The following is a 17,035-nucleotide window of genomic DNA, read 5'->3' as shown; positions in this document are numbered from 1 at the left end:
ACATTCCCAGGTGTGCTTTGGCATTTTGTAGTGAACTAAGCCAGGACAATAAGACGGAGCCCTTAAACTCAACTTGCCTGGTTGAGCTGAATAATTTTCCGGTGTGTTCACAGTGGCAGGCAGTCTCTTTTCCCAGTGTACATAACAAAAGTTAGCATTTACAGCGCTGCTCAGGCTGCACGCTGCTGTGCTGCTCCCGGGAGCCCGGCAGGGGCACGGGAGGGGCAGGGCCGGCCCAACCCAGCGTGGAGCTGCAGCCTGCGGCAAGGGGAGCTCCCGTCTGCACACACCATGTGCGCCTCGTGGAGCACAGCACGCTGCTTCACACCACCTCATTTAAAACATTGACACAGAAATTTATCACGATTAACATGAATTATTGCCTGCCTTGCCAGTTTCTGCAGTGCAATGGGAGGTTTATTGTGGTCAGGACAGAAACACTGGATAACCTACAGTGTTGCTTACTCAGAGCAGCTGCTCTGCAAACACACACGACTCAGGTGATCTGCCTTTGGGGTTGGAAATGCAGGGCTTTGCAGAAGGCACAAATCCCAAAACTGAAATGTGAGAATCTATACACCACAAATTTCTTTTGTCATATGCCACAGGTGCATCATGAGCTGTCTGAGATTCCCCAATGCATCATTCAAGATCCCATTCACTGTCTTTGCTCTGAAAATACTTTTAAAAAACCCTCAGTACACAAGGCACCCCATTTTTACCACAGCTTTTTGGAGAGGGAGAAGGAATTTATCAGAAGCATATTTAAAGGAAGGTACAAATTTTTCTAGCTTTACAAGATTTTGTTGGGTTTGTTTTTTTTTTTTTTTTTTAACAGAAAAATAAACCCATGTTCCAATCAGTTCAACATATTATACAATAATGAATGTGCTGGAGCTCATTGTTATAGCCAGTGATGTTTCCAGTGTTCTTTACTCAGTATGAGTGTATCTAAACTAGAAGGATATAAACAAAGAGCCAGATGGGAATAAAAGCAGACATTATAGCCAGACCTGATTATGGAAAGCTCCAGAACTGAATCCAGTGACTTTTTGTCAGACTGATGAATGCTATGCTGGAAGGCAGCCAGTAAGGAACTGGATACTTCTGGATAGCAGAATATGACACTTTCTTGGATATGTTTTTCCAGTTGTGACTGTTACTGTTAAACAGTCCTGTCTTACTATTTGCATTCATCTGGCTGCAGCTTCCAGCTGATGATCTTCCTCATGCCTCTCTCCACTAGATTCAAGAGCCCATTAGAAACCATTAAAGTATTTATATGCTGTAATCAAGTTGCCCCTCAAGCATCTTCCCGATGTACTGCATAGATTGAGCACCTTAAAAAAATCTCTCCCTGGAAGGCATTATCTCTAGCCCTCAAGTGAGTCTGGGAATACTTGCATCATTCTGCTTGCCCCCTAACAGCTGGCCTTTTTATTTGTTTTCTTTTTTTTTAATTTGTACTCTTTTTAAAACCCTGATCAGACCATCTTCCCCAATACCAATTTACCAAGAATGTACAAAACCATATCACACATTTTCTCCTAATTATTATGCCTCCTTCAGCCATCTGGGCATTTTTTTCCCCAGGGCTGAATACATATTAGCAGTTACATATGAAATATTATCTCAGTTGCCTGATACATCCAGCAACAGACACAGCACCCCTTTCCACAGCTGTAGCAGCCAATCCTTGTTCCTAAAGATGATTTTTTCCATTGAATCACTCAAACAGTTTAGGAAGTGGTTCAGATATTTCTGACACACTGCTCCTCCTGTTATTTAGTATTCTACCAGTCACTGTGTTATGCCATTTTTAATGCTTACTTTCAGACTATGGAGAAACTGCACCTCCCATTGAACCTGTGCAGTGAGGTGCACTTTACACACTTGATTTTGCTATGATGATTAAAATATACACTGCAGTAAAAAAGTAAACTTAACCCAGAGGTTGAAATCAGCTTTGTCTGATCACAAGAATTGTACTGTCAGACTTCAGTTCTCTCAGTGTCAGAAACCTTTTTCCTAAGATTTTTTTTGCTGTTCTATACAAAATGAGAACTATACCATTTTTATGGAAATGTCATTAAGTAAATTCCCTGCTCTTACACAATGATGGTGATTTCTTCTGCAGCTCTTTTGCATTTCAAAACTTGTAATGCATGCTGTTTGGTTTTCCCCCACTTCTTACTTTCTATGTTTCTAATTTCTTACTTTGTTTTCCCATAAAGTAGAACATGCTTTTATCTAGAACAACACTTTCATATAGCCAATGGATACTGGCTTTTTGTCCATCTAGAAAACTTTTAGATATCTTTGAGATTTCTTTGATGTTTTGTGTGCACACATGTTATAGTTGTCATTATTTTTGTTCAGCCCTGATAAAGCAGACTTTGGGGATACATCAGTGCTTGGGACTGGTTCTCTCTCCACTGGATCATATCCATTACTGATGTAATCAGGACATGATCATCAGCTTCTCTGTAAACACTGATTTCTGGCCAACAAAGCAACTCCTTTTACTCCATATAAATTAGACTCCAATTGCAACAACTGTATTTAAAGTGAAAGAAAATTTGAAATAGAAATATGCCTTTAGAATTGGGAACTTTAATAATGCTCCACTTTAGGTGACTAAGAACTATGATGTGTAAGCTTGAGGGTCAAACTGGCCTTCCCCTGTAAACCTTGATCTTTTCACCACATTTTGGAGAAGAACTTGGGAAATTATGTATCATGTTCTCTCATTTTATTTATGATCCACAATTGGTTCTCCACCAGTACCCTCTGATGGGCTTTGCAGCAGTAATGCATTTGAATCAGAACTAATCTGTTCTCATTCACCAATGTAATTAATACAAGCAAAGGTCTCTATAATACCTAATTAGCAGACACATGCATCATCAGAAAACTCATTCAGATTCATCCCCTTCCAGGCTCCTAATTTTACCAAAATATTATCTGAACTCTGTGCAAAACAAAGGCTTTTGATAAACTTGGCAAAATAATGGTTCCAGCTACCTCAGTGCAGATAGCTCTATTCTTCATGGCTTAAAATTCCATCTGCAAAATCCTATGACTTAGAAACACTGTCACAGAAGAAAAAGATAAGCTGCTTATGGTAGTTGGAAAGTCATGTTAGATTACAGAGGAATTTGACTGTTTTCCTGGAGGAAATCCACATGTGTGTCAGTTGTAGCAGCTAGAATTGGGTCTCCTGGTTATTTATGCAATTGGGGTAAAGAGAAAATTCCCTGCAGAAGCTAAAGCTGGGAGGGCAGCTGCTGCTTCCCTCCCTGGCAGCACAGCACAGCACAGCAGCCTGCTGGGCTTCTGCAGCCGTGCCCCTACCTGTGCTCAGGGCTCTTTGCACAAGTGAAGTGCAACTGGAAAACTGCTAAGCCAGAGCCCACCAGGGAACTTCTCTTTACTATGCCTTGCTGCAAAGCTGTGCAGTTCATTTTATGAATGACTAGTACATTGCGTGACTATTTCTATTTTTGTTCCTTGTTTCAGCTGACAGATTATATAAATGTGTTGGTACAGCTTCACGTACAACACAAGAGAACTGAGTTTTCAAGCAGGTTATTCTGGAAGCTCAACAAAGGAAACAATGATCCCAGGGAAGAGCTAACATGAAGAGGAGAAAGAGGCTCAGATCAGTGTGTGAAGGTAAGATCAGGAAGACAGCATGATCTATTAGGAATGTAATTTCTGTCTGTAATTTTCTTCTTTCATTCTCAGTGCCAAGTGACACTAAGTGTACAGAGACCTGATAAACATGCACTGAAGAGAGCAGGGAATACAAGACACATCAGTGTGCACTCACAGCCCAGAGAGGGCAGCTCTGTCCTGGGCTGCATCAGGAGAGGGGCCAGCAGGTTGAGAGAGGAGATTCTATCCCTCAACTCTGCCCTTGTGAGACCCACCTGGAGCACTGCATCCAGCTCTGGGATCCTCAGAACAGCAAAGATGTAGACCTGTTAGAGTGGGCCCAGAGGAGGCCAATAAGGTAATCAGGAGGCTGGAGCATGCCTCCCATGAAAGCAGGCTGAGAGAGCTGGGGTTGTTCAGCTTTGACAGTGGAAATCACTGTGTGCTTTGAGACCATGCTGCCTGACAAGCACTGAGGGTGGTTTGTGTTTGAAAGCAGCTTAATGTTTAACCACCAAAAAAATGCACTGAGAATTACCTGCTTTTCAGATGAGACAGGTAAGCACGGTGGACACAAGCCATGATGTCCAGAGCTTGTTTTTCTGGAGACTGCATCAACCAGGAAACCATTTCAGAACACCTGATGTAATCGAGCCTTCAGACAAGGACAGATGTCATCAAGCTGTGTCATGGGATTAAAGTCAGAGGTTAAACTGACAGCATAAAATGCAGCAAATTGGCAAAGAAAGAGCTGAACACCCATAATAAAAACATTATAGGAGACAGATGATTTTATTGTAGCTAACAATGAACAGGAACCAGCATCTGCACTGAAGCAGAAAAAGCAGTGAGGGAACAGCAGCCCAGTGACTGTGACTGCAGATTTGCTGAACTCATTGAGAGCCATGACAAGAAGGTATAAGCACCCGATGCAAGATTAATGATGCTGCCTGCAGGAGAAGTTTGGAAGCAAAAATTGCCAAAGGAAGCAAGAACTAAAACAATATTACTTAAAATATGTGAAAGCAAAGTACATTGGCAAATCAAGAGGCCCTGAGAATACCAGAGGAAGTACCCTAGACATTAGGGAAGTACCCAGACAGAAATCCCTGTATCACTGTATCAGCACTTTACCCTGCACCAGGAATCTTGAGGGAAGGACATTGACAAACGACTGCATGCCTGGACAAGTAAATCACATTTTCTACTCATGTATGCCACAGAAAGCCACAGCAAAGAGGTTCTCGTGTATTTTTCACCCTGCTGTGCTGTCTGCATTTCAGTTGGGAAACCACAATTCAATTCAATAAAATGGTGAAGCATTCATGCCAAAGTAACAAATGGGAAGTCCTAAGAAGCAGGGTTCAGCAAAATATGTGCTGGAGCAGACAGATATCTGTTCTAATTTTTAACCCTCCAGCTTTTCCAAACCTTGTTTATGTATTAGCCAGAGAGGAGATATAAGGTGAAATAAACATGGAGCTTGGATTTTTCCTTTTAATATATGCTCTGATCAAAAGTTGGGATGAAATTTCTGTGCTGTAATTGGCAATACTCGGAGCATATTTCCTTTCAGAAGTCAGTGATTAGCAGAGATATCACTCTTCTCTATGGCCTACAGTCAATCTCTAAAACAAGTTACATGACTGATTTTCAAGGCTGTTATTATTTTTGGCTGTTTGCAGAAATTTTTCAGCTATGACTTTTCAAATTGAACTGGACACTTTCAACTGACATGACAAACTTTAGGCAAGATGTCTTGAATCCCCACCTCCTCCAGCCCTCATGCTATCTGAAGAAAAAGCTTATTTCCTTTCACAAGCTGCAGGCATGACAAGTCAGCACTCATTGCAAGGAATAGAAACAAACTCCTGCTCTCAGGCTAGTTCCTGATGGACAGCAGAAAAGGAATTTCTGAAAAAGCCTCCTATGACACCAGAGCAAAAAAAAGCTGTGTTAGTAACACAAATAAATTTGTTCTGCACCCACAAGGGAAAGACAGCATTTTATGCACATCTCTTGACAGTTTTCTGGTAAATGCCTTGACCCCAAACATCACTGTTTTCTGTCCTCTTCTGTTCCCTTTTGGCAGGTTGAGCAGTGTGTTGGTGGTACACCCTGCTCTGTTTTGTCAGTTCTGCCTGTGAATGACAGCTTGTTTCACTGCGGTGTGAGCAGCCGGTCATCTGGCAAGGACCCACAAAGACTCCAGCCCAAAAAGCCAAGCTCTTCCTAGCTCCAAGCCTGCAAGGCTTTAATGAGGTCTTGTGGAGAAGCATCAGCTATCAGAGATTCATTAAAGATGAGGACATCCTCACACAACTACTAATTGCTCCAACTCACTAGATTGTGTTGTTTGTGAAAACTGGAGCCTGCAAAGCGATTCTCTCAATTTAAATTTTTGCAATGCTTTGTGCCTGTTTTGAAACTTTCCCACTCTGCCCATGAATCAAAGCACACAACAGTTTTATTTTCTTTTTCATAATGACAGAAGAGAGTTATTCTGCTGGGGTCTGTGCATAACCCTGTCTAGATAAATATTCAGTTGTTGAAAACTATGATATTGTTACCTATCTGAGAAATAATTATAAGGGTATCATCAATACTATGTCCTGTCTACTGTATAACTATTGGAATACAACCTTGCTAAATATCCATGTGGAAAATATTTTGTTCCTACAGGTCTGATTAGAGTAAAAGCCTAGACTTTTAAGGGATGTGCAAGTCACTACTGGATCAAAATTTATTTCCTCAGTGAAATTAGAAAGCCTCTAGCATATATCAGGTTTGATCTCATTAAAAAAAATCTGTTCATCTGCTCATGCTTTTTATGAATGCAATAACTTCCAGTTTACCCAAACAGTCTTTAGTTCTACCTTGTAAATTCATTAAAATATGGCACTTGTCATTTATAACCTACCTATCAAAGTTTATGTTTGAGGGTGTTTAAATTAAGGACTGTATAGACCAGAGCTGTTAGTACCACTCACTTTGCTTGGAAATACACGTTAGAATCAAGCCAGTGGGTTTTACCTCCAGTGTTGCAAAATTATCTCTCAAGCTGCATTTCTAGAGACAGATTACAATCTTTGAAATTGAAGCTCAAGTAATTCCATTAGAAGCATTTGGGGATAATATCAGCAAAGAGTTTTGTAAATTAAACACAGCAAGAGATTTTAGATCTTAGAGGGCCATGTTCAGAACGGCCAAGTGGGAAGAGATGTGCACCTGCATGTGCCAGCTAAGCCCAGGTGACATGGTACCTGTGAAAGTTTACCTGCAGCCCTGTCTTCCCCTCACCTGACATACTCAGACAGCACTTGCACCTGACAGGCACAGGGCTGGCTGGTTTTGCTTCTTTTCCTGGGTTGTTTTTCTTCTCATGGAAATATTTTGCAAATATGAATTGACACCCCAACTGGCTTTTTCTAGCTTATTGTAAGAACAGACTTGAAAGAGGGGCAGATTCCTGATCTGAAGGAGGAGCAGAGCTTTGCTCCACAGTGCGGATTTGCCTTGAAGTGTCTCACTGGGCCATCTGTGATCTCTGCTCTGAAGCTGAAGATGCTTTTGAAATAGCAGCTATGCAGATGCCCTATTCAGATGCTGAGAGTCTGCAGTGGTTTAACTGTTTCTAGAGAAAGAGCTGAAAAGCTCTGCTGTGCTGAAAGGCTGACTAATGTCCTTCATGGAATGATCATGGTTAACACCTTTGCACTGCAGGAGGCTCAAACTGACCAGAAGGATGTTTACCTGAATAGATAACAGTGTGTTGTGTGGGTCATAGCTATGAAATAATCCTCTTTTCCCATGGAAAGGGCATCAGAAACCTTGTGCCCTCCTTGCAAAAATGGGAAATAAACACCTATGTGGCTAAAAAATAGGCAGAACAAAGCCCCTGAAATACAGCTATAAAATCTTAAACTACAGTTCATAAAGGTCAGGCTGTCCAGGTATTCAACAGGGAGACTTGCACTTGCTGCTGTGGAGGCACTGGCTGAGCATTTAGCCTCACTCCCTCACCAAACTGCTGTGAGCTGCTGCGTTGCTGCATCCCCACAGGGCTGTGCCCCAGCTGAAACTTGGACCCCTGCTATGCTTTAATGCCCCCTTCCCACTGGAAGATGGTTTTGGTTTCCAGAAAATTTGTAATAGCTGAGAACTAAAATACTTTTTACACATTTTGAATGTGTCACAGCTTTTACCAAAGGAAGGACAGGTCAGAAACAACACTCTTTGGAAAAGCAATGGTTATCACTAAGTCTCCTTTGCTTTCCTAGTCCCCGAGGGTCTGACAGCCCTAAGGAAGGCAGGATTTCCTTGCCTCTCTGTGTTTGTCACTGAGCTGCTGGATAGAGAGCAAAATCCATTGCTGCTGTGCAGGAGCTCCCTGGCAAGGCCTCATCAGCCATGCCCAGCAGGTAGCCACAAGTGGCGTTGCCAGGGTGACCTCCTTGCCAGCAGCCTTGTCATCTGCAGGGACAGGCACAGCTTAGCTCTGCCTGCTTACAGCAATAAGGTTCTGATAGGGGAGCACTTTGCCAACAACTCCATAATGCAAGGCTTTAGAGAGCTCCCTGAGACAGGTGAAGCAGCCTCACTTCCAAAAGGGTTTGCAGCCCATGGGAAGGTAGCCAGAGCTCCCAGGTGGGGAGTCGTGCTGCAAACCACACATGGACACAACCTGGGGGGACATCCCACAGCAGACACACAGGAGCACCCAAGGGTGAGTGAGCAGCACACAGCTCCCCAGAAGTCTCCATGGGGAATCTGCTTGTACATTCAGTCAAAAACAGAACAAAAAGCACACGTGCAAAATCCCCTTACAACTTCCAAAGTGGGAGAAGAATGCTATCTCCCCAACTATACTGCATGGGGTGCAGTGCTGTCTTAGCACTCACTAAACGACTCCAATGCTGTTTTACACACTCTTCTAATCTACTTGAAATGGCACCTTTTCTTACAAATATTCAGCAAGGCACCTGTCTTCCTGCTGCATCCTAGAAATGCCTGCACAGTCCCTTGAGACTGGGCTCAGAGCCTCAGTGTAGGCTTTTATTGTATAAAAGTAGTTGACAAGCATGCAAATACAGGTGCTTCCAGAATTAAAAGGGAAAACCAAAACACACTATATTTTCAAGAGGGTCCATGTAGTGAAAAAAAAAGTAAAACCTCCATGCTGTAAGAGAGTAAAGCTACACAGGTAAGAGTAAGCACAGAGTAAGCTGTTTCTAGAAAGTATTTTAACACAGCAGACATGTTGTAAAACCTATTCTAACCAGTGCTGAGAAAATCAAAACAGAATTGATGCAAAGAGGAGAAATGTGGTGGGATGAGTTAAGGGAATTAACATAGCTAATAAGAAGCATGCAGAATAAATTAACTATGATAGCTAATTTATCTTCAACAAACACATTTATATGTAGGATTACATGAATGAAGGGGACAAGCAGATTTTAACTCTCTGCAGGTAAATGTTCTCCCATTTACATTTACACTGACTCTCACACTGCTTTATCTACAATTAATTATAAAGAGGATGACAAGTCCTTTTCCTCAGCAGTGCTAGAGGGAAAGCTGCTTTGTCCAGTCACCAGAGATAATCACTAACTGTGTTGCTCAGCTTCCCTGTGCCACCTCTTGCATCTGTGCATGAGAGATGGGAGCTCTGTGCCTCCCAAGTAAATTAGTACCAGCACAACACAAATTAGAGGCAGGAGATGCAGAAGTCCTTCCATCAGAAGAAGTGTAAAGACAGGCATGTGAAAGTGGAAAGTGAATTTCCCTTGTTTCATTCCTTAAAAATGTTGTGACCAGCGATATTTCATATTCTTGCCATACTGAGGGACAAAAGCATGGGCTTAGGGGCTGCAGCAAGGAGACTTCCCTCCTTGAGACAGGCTCCAGGAGCCCTGAAGAAGCAAGAACCACAATAATTCTCACAGATACCTCAAAATGCTTCTATTTAAATGAAGGGAAAATGGTTTTGATGACAACAAGCCTTTGCAGCTTGGGAATCTGGTGTTCAAAATGAATATTCTGCCATTACAGTGGATGAGCACTTGAGTCCACTCACTTCAGTATTCAAGATGCCATCTGCTGTCTTTGCTGGTGTTTTTCTCTTCTCGCTCCCTGTTTAAACAGTAGCTCTGGTTAACAATGTCACCTTCTGTCAGTGTCTGTGGCAGCCTATACCATGTACACAGTGTGCTGGACGTGAGCTGCAGGGTTCAATTCCAGCTCCAAACAGCCCCTGAGAGCACCACATCCTTCAGCCAGCACCCAGCAGCACATACATCACCTTCCATGAAGTCCCTGGCCACCAGGGGCAGGGTCTGGCCCCAGATGACAACAAATTAAAAAGGAGAGCGCTACCAAGAGACACCATAATGACTTAGATACCTCCTGGGGATTTACACAGGCAAGAGTAACTTGCTTTTTGCTCAGATGTGAAGGTGCTACAGGTTTAGAAGGGCTAACCTGTGCCTGCTCTCCAGAAGGCAGCTCTGTATCCCATTCATGGGCTGTCAGTGATCACCAGTTTGGCATGGAAGGCAGGCAAAAGGAATGGTTTGTGAGCAGCACATCATGCTCATGTGAATTCATTGCAGCTACATGGTTTCTCTGCTGTACCATTTAGGATCATCCTCCCTGCACAGTAAATAATTTACTGTCCCCTTTTCAAAGAGGACTTCATATAGTACAGAACACATGGAAAATCATCATGACTGACAAAAATCTAGCTTGTGAAAGAGTTCTTGCACTTTCTGACTATGAATAAGTTATGTCCTATTCACAAGAACTTAGTGTAACTACAATATTTAGCTGCCATGGTATTCAGTATCATCTTGCCTGCACAGTGAATAATTTATCTGTTTATTTCCACAGGAGATGTGCTATGAGCGAACTTGAGTGGCAGCTGATTGCATGCACAGCATGTCTAGCCCCTGCTAGGGGTTTCAACAGCCCTGTGAGAGCAGCCCTGGTTCCTGCTGCCGCTGGGGCAGCTAGGAAGGGAACACAGTGCCTGTTGATTGGCTCTTTTAGGGGAGCATGCACAGCTGCCTGTGTGCTGGGATGTCCCCAGGACACCTCCAGCATCCTGCCAGCTCTGCTCAGTGCCTCGGGTGAGCCTGTGAGGGAGTGAACAATAACAAAAACAATAACAACCGTATCCACTAAGGGTGAGGTTTGCTTGTACCATATTCATCTTTCACATTCACTTTGATGCATCTCAATGGAATGTTAAAAAGTCATTCACATAGCTCTATGATATTTGATTTTTTTTTTAATCAGATCACTGCTGTTTTACCAGGAATATCCTCAAGCATTTTGTGTGCATGGGGTTTCCAAGTTCTAGTCCCCCCTTTGCCACTAAATGTATGATCCTAAATAAGGATCAACTGTCTCTGACATAATTGTATTTCCTCACTCCTCAAGGGAGGCTCTGAGTCTGAACTAATGTTTTTTAAGCCCTTTGCATGAAAGATTATAGCTGCAGCCTACTGATTTGCCTGCTAGTCCTTTTCCTTCTGACTGATGATGCATTTTTGTGTCTTTCACTATGCTGTGTTGGCCTTCACTGGGATATGTTTTATTCCAAGAACTCTCTCTGAAAACAGGGGACAAGTCCATATCCAGAGCTGGCTACCCCCAAGGATCAGGTCCCAGCTGCACACTTTATGCCTCATGTGCTGCTGAATCTCTAATAGCAGTTCATGGTCTAATGTGCTTCTCAGAAGAATTAAGGGGAGTAGATTCTGTTGGTAGATGAGCAAATTAATCTGATTTATAAACATATCCACACATCTCTAGTGCTTATAGAATATCACATAAAAATGCACAGTTAACTTAGCAGGTCACTAACGTGCTCCAAATAAGGACTTGTCACCAATGTAATGCAAGTTTCTTGAACTTCTACAGGAACTCAGAACATTCAGCACTTTGCATAACTTCTGAGTGTACTGGGTTGGGTTTTAAAACATTAATTTGGACTGTGACTTCAATGAGATCTGCTTTCTTACAGCAATTATCCAATCCGACTTAATTCAATTAAGCTACAACTGTTTATGCCGGTGTAATTAGGGGGATAATCTAGCTTGATAAAATTCAACATGACTGAGAAATTCAGTGCTTAGGCTGCACTTTAGAACGCAGTTACATGATGAGGTACAAGTAGCCTTTCCTAGTCTGCCAATGTTACCAACTGAGACAAACAGCCAAGACAAAAAATACAATTGTTTGGAGACTTCAGAATTCCTCATTGACCTCCTTAATCAGCAGAACCAGGTTTTATTTGGAATGGAAATTAATGGTGCTGTCAAGTTTGTTTTATTGACATTCTACACTTTTACACAGTATGTGGGTCCCCACTGGCCTGGAAAATTCTGGTGGCTTTTTATTGAAAGTAATCTCAGTTTGTATTAAATCTGCAGAGACATTTGCCATTTCATGTACTTTGGAAGACATTTTGATGACTATATTATTAGTTTCAGAATCATGAAAGTTTTGCCTTGCAATGAGATGAATTACACTTAGGATAAGAAAAGCTCTGCATTTTGCAGGTAACATGTTTCTCTTCTTGCTTGAACAATAAATTACTCCTGGAACCTGGGCACAAGTCTGCCCAGAGGTGATAATCAAAATGGATACTCTGCAAAAGTTATGCCAGAGAGCCACCGCATGAAAATTTTACTTCTAAGAAGAAGACAAAAGAGAAAATAAGAAGTAGAGTGAAAATTTTTCTTTTGTTTTTGATGCCTGCCTGGCCTGAAATGTTTTGCTTCACCTGAAATGGAACATTGAGCTTTTGGTCCTTATGAGATCTTTCCTTGCCTTTCATTTGAACACTTCCCTAAAAGAAAGACAAAAGTTCATTTCATTTGTACAGTTTCAGCCCAAAACCCTCCTTATACAAGGAATCAAATCCAAACTAAACATGGAGACAGCTTTGTTTATGCACAACTGTTTGTTTTTTTCCTGACCCTTGTTATCAAGGAAGTCTACTGCCCAGGGAAAAAGGGTTTCATCTGCCAAGAGTGCCAACATGTACTTGAGCAGATTATAACAGGGACCCTGGCATTAATTGTGGCACCAATTTGCCAGATTGAAGGTGGATGAGCAGAGATAAGCACTGGTTACTAGGCAGTAGTCTTCAATTATAGTCTTAAACGCCAAACAGGCAGAAAGGGAGTCTACATCAGAAAAATCCTACAGTCTGATAAACACAGCAGGCACAAAGAAAAATGACTATATTCTATGGGGAACTGGCATATATGGCACATTTCAGTGGACAAGATCACTTTGGCACACCAGCCAAGCCTCTCTCTTTGGTATGGTTCTATAGAACAACATTGTATATGAGCTTAAAATTATGCAATTTACAGTTTTGAGGCAGTAAACAATTTTTTTTACAGATTCTCCCCTGAAAGAAAAATTAAATAATTTATCCTCGCAATTCCTTCTTTCCAAAACAACGTTGAAAAGAAATATTGACATTGATACTGGGGTTCAGCCCAGTTTTCTTAAATGTTTTGGGCAAGCTTTTCCTGTGGGACTCTCAAATCTCCCTTCTTTGTCATCCTCCTGGAAAACTTACTCAAATAACTTGGGGCAGGAAAGGAAACAAAAATATCCAAACTGTAAATGCACACAATCTAGCTATTTGTTCTAACCTCATAGCTCTGAAAAAATACTCCCAATATCTGCTTCTAGTCACCTCAGAAAGCAGAGTTGAGAAAGAAACAGCCTCTTGTCCAACTCATTTTGCATTCAAAACATTTCACATGTATTAGCTAAACAACCATTGTGATGTGCCCACAAGACAAGTAATAAATGGTTTTTACAGACAGAGGCGTGGTACCTTGGTACTGACACAGTGCACAGCCACGGCAGAATCCATCCACTCTGAAATATTTCTGTGTGTTTATTTCAGGCCTGAATTATGCAAAGCCTCATCTCAGCCCACATGCCTTTGGGAGTCAGTGGTGGGGCTGTGAAAGGCTGAACCTGCAGGTGAATTGTGATAGTCTTTGGAGAAGCAATTATTCTGCACTAACGGGTACGAATTTTAAATTGTGAGGGTTGAAATTATGGTATAATTCTGATTATATTCCTGGCAGTTCCACACTGTCTCATTGAGAAATTTAAATTTACAGAGAAGACAAAAATGAAAGGTGACAAAGACCTCACATTTTCCCTCAAATTATAAATTATTCAGTAATACTAAAAACACATGAGCAGCAGTCAGGGTTCCCACAATTCTGTGACATTCTAGTATTTGGCAATTTCTATTGAATTCAGCAAGAGACTCAAAAGACATCCTACCTGTCTTTTTATTTTCCCTAAATCTTTTTTTTTTTTTTTTGTAATAGGTGGTTATAGTTGTAATAGAAACAAAATAGTCAAGCAAATGTGAAAAGCTAACTACTAAAATAATGGGCAATGGCATAGAATGTATTAAGAATGAAAAAAAATCAATTTTTTTTTTCTTACAACAGTGTGTCTTGGGAGCACTAATAATAGGTGCCTCTTTTCTCTCTGAAATGACTTTTCCCTTCTTTGCACATGATCTGAAGCAGGACTTTTGTCTAACTGCAATATCTAGATGCAAAGTAAGTGAGGAAAGGAACCTTTGTCTGCTATTTTAAACACAGAAATTCTGTCTGCAGAAGGGATGATTAAAATGCTCTGTGTGGCAACGATACATGAGCGACTGTCTCCCTGACAACAACGATAATGCTGATATGAATAAAAACCCAGGTTTACATAGAAGTTTGGAGTCTCAGGTCCTAGAAATGTCAGAAGCAGCTGAGCTTGGCATACCATTGAGTATTGTTATTGATTTCTTAATTATTTGGCATGCAACATCAATATTCTGTTTCTTCTATTTTCTGTTGAGTTCCTGTTGGTATCTCAGAAAAATGTAACAATTCTAGAACTGTGACTCTAACAGCCTCATTTTTCCCAGTACGCCCTGTTAGATCCAAAGCCTGATGCATTTATTGCTTTACAATTTCTTAACTGATGCATTACATCAAGGCAGGACAATATTTATTTTTCTATATTGCCACAAGACATATTTCTCTCATCTAATTCCATTGGATGTTCACATAATTACCCCTCCTTTCTGGGAAAAAAAAAAGTTAATGTTGTGTAATTCTGGGGCAAATTATACAATTAGTACTTTTGAAGAACCCTGACAGGAAAGGTGCTTTATTTCTGCAAAATATAGGCTTAGGCTTCAGAGCCAATTGTTTTTTTCAAAGTTTAAATCAAGCAGCAAGCATCCATAGCTTCATTAATGGCTGAGAAATTGCGCGTTTGTGAGCTGTAATCAATAGATAAGTACCGGTTCCCTGAACTGAAATATATCAATGCACATAAATTGCAATCCGGAGGCTTCCCAGGCTGCACAGCCTCTGTATGCTGCACCTGCCGAGCGCTGGCTGAGGAGGGTGGGGCTGTCTGGGATTGTCTGGAGTGCTGGTGAGAGTACCGGCAGTGCCCCATTGCGCTGGGCAGTTATCAGCAGAGAGCACGCGAGGCTGAGCAGCGGCAGCCAGGCTCTTCCAAACCCTGCGTGTTAAGAGATTCTGCTAAGATAAGATGTCAAACAGCAACTGGAGCAAGGTCTCCCACTTCCAGAGCTATCAACTCCCACAGCTTCCAGAGCTAACAACTGTGGAGAGTCGGGCTCTCCTTACAGGTTGCCTGTTATCTCCGAGTTTTGTACAAATCAGGAACATAATACACAAAACCTTTGGGAAGACTCCACAGGTCTCCCATGCACAGACAGAGGGACTACCTCTCATCCACCGTGGCTCCTACCCGTGCCAGCCTAACTGTGTTGGTAAAAAGCACCCAACTCACGGAGGGAAATGAGCAGGCGCTGTTACAGTGCTGCCGAGTTAGAATCACCTTTCCAGCAGCCTGGCTTTAGGAGCGTGCCCAGGAGCCGCTGGGCTGGTTCAGCTCGCCGTGCACTCGGCGCAGCGCCGTGAGCACCGTGCTCACCCCGGGCCGCTGCCAGCGCTGCCCGGAGCCCGGCACAGCCGCAGGAGCGGGGGCAGCCCTGGTGCTCTGTGCTCAGCCCGGGATGGGGGTGAGGTGTGCGGAGCTGCACAGAAACAGACCTGCACTCTGCCTAGGCGTGGGGATTGTAAACCACACCAAGCTACCCCCATTTTCTTCTTGCTTTTCCACATGACGCGTCTGCAGACCGTTCCCAGAGGCCAGCAGGAAATCGCACATCATTCTCTCACACTGCCAGCCGTGTTTGTTAAACACACACAAACACACAAAGTGCAGCAGGAGCAGCCTGACCCACGATCGCGTTCAGAAGTGCCACCGAGACACCTGAGACAGAAAACGACTCAAGGGAGGCACGCTGGCCCCTGCCAGCTGCAAGGGCTGGCTGCACAGCAGCGCTGCTGCCAGATGCTCGCTGCAGCCCAAACCTGCTCTCGGGGCCCTGCATCCAGGCAACATCTCCAGGGGATCTGTCTTTACAAAGAAGTTCCTGCAGCTACTGGTGACAAATGAGAAGGAAATTATTCATATGGCATCAACTGTCATTTTAATGGGCTACTTATCACACCATTGCTACTCGTTCCTGCTATAGTAGCGCTCAGGTGCCTAATTGTTCTGAGCACTGTGCTAACACAGGGGAAGGTGACTCCCTGCATGCTAATCATCTTCCACAAGTTATGTTGGATATTCCTCTAGTTATGGGGTGTGGGGAAAATCCTGTGTATAAATGCATTGCTCAATTTTCAGATACAGCTTTGATAGCAAAAGAAAAGTAATTAGTATCTTGGTCCCTGGAATGTGAAAATAATCATTTGACAAATTTGCTTTGAATACTTACTTCCAAAGTGTCTATTCAGAACACACTAATTTAATTTCTAGGAGATGACTAGATGGAAAGCTAAAGGTATTTTCTTTGTTGGAAAGCTACTTCAATCTAAAACGTCCTTGATATAAGAATAATAAAATCATACTAAAATTAAAGTAAATTAACTACAATTATGAAATATTTGCTAGAAGCAACATATTAATTTAGTGAAATTGAATTTTTGTTAATTTAATGGAATTAAATGCAACCATAAATTTTTACAGTAGCATAAAAACCAGTAGCATCAAAAGATAACTATAGCATATGCTTGCTTGTGTAGCTGGTATTTTCAGTCGATTTTAGCATAACTACTACTGCTTTTCAAACTGTGCACAACTGGGCTTTACATGGAGGCTTTGGTAATGTGTAGTCCAATCTGGTATGGGGGTGTCTCTCCCAAAAAACCTGGAAATGGGGGCCATGATGCTTGCAACATTTGTCTCTTCTGCCTTTAGGCTGTAACTTGCAGAATCACTTCCAGTC

At 42.2% G+C, this 17,035-nt stretch overlaps 1 long non-coding RNA gene across 1 annotated transcript in view; it reads right to left on the bottom strand.

The window, feature by feature from the left end:
* Positions 1-2,736: 2,736 nt before the first annotated feature.
* Positions 2,737-17,035, bottom strand: part of LOC135449875 (uncharacterized) — a 53,616-nt gene continuing 39,317 nt past the window's right edge. The window contains exons 2-3 of the long non-coding RNA XR_010440871.1: positions 4,196-4,339; positions 2,737-3,983 (exon numbers count right to left, since the gene is read on the bottom strand). This is a non-coding gene — a long non-coding RNA (uncharacterized LOC135449875). The remainder of the gene's footprint in view (positions 3,984-4,195; positions 4,340-17,035) is intronic.

This window comes from Zonotrichia leucophrys, chromosome 6 (genome assembly GCF_028769735.1).
Source record: "Zonotrichia leucophrys gambelii isolate GWCS_2022_RI chromosome 6, RI_Zleu_2.0, whole genome shotgun sequence".
NCBI lineage: Eukaryota > Metazoa > Chordata > Aves > Passeriformes > Passerellidae > Zonotrichia > Zonotrichia leucophrys.
Note: the sequence above shows the minus strand (reverse complement) of the source record. Positions and strands in the feature narration are given on the sequence as shown.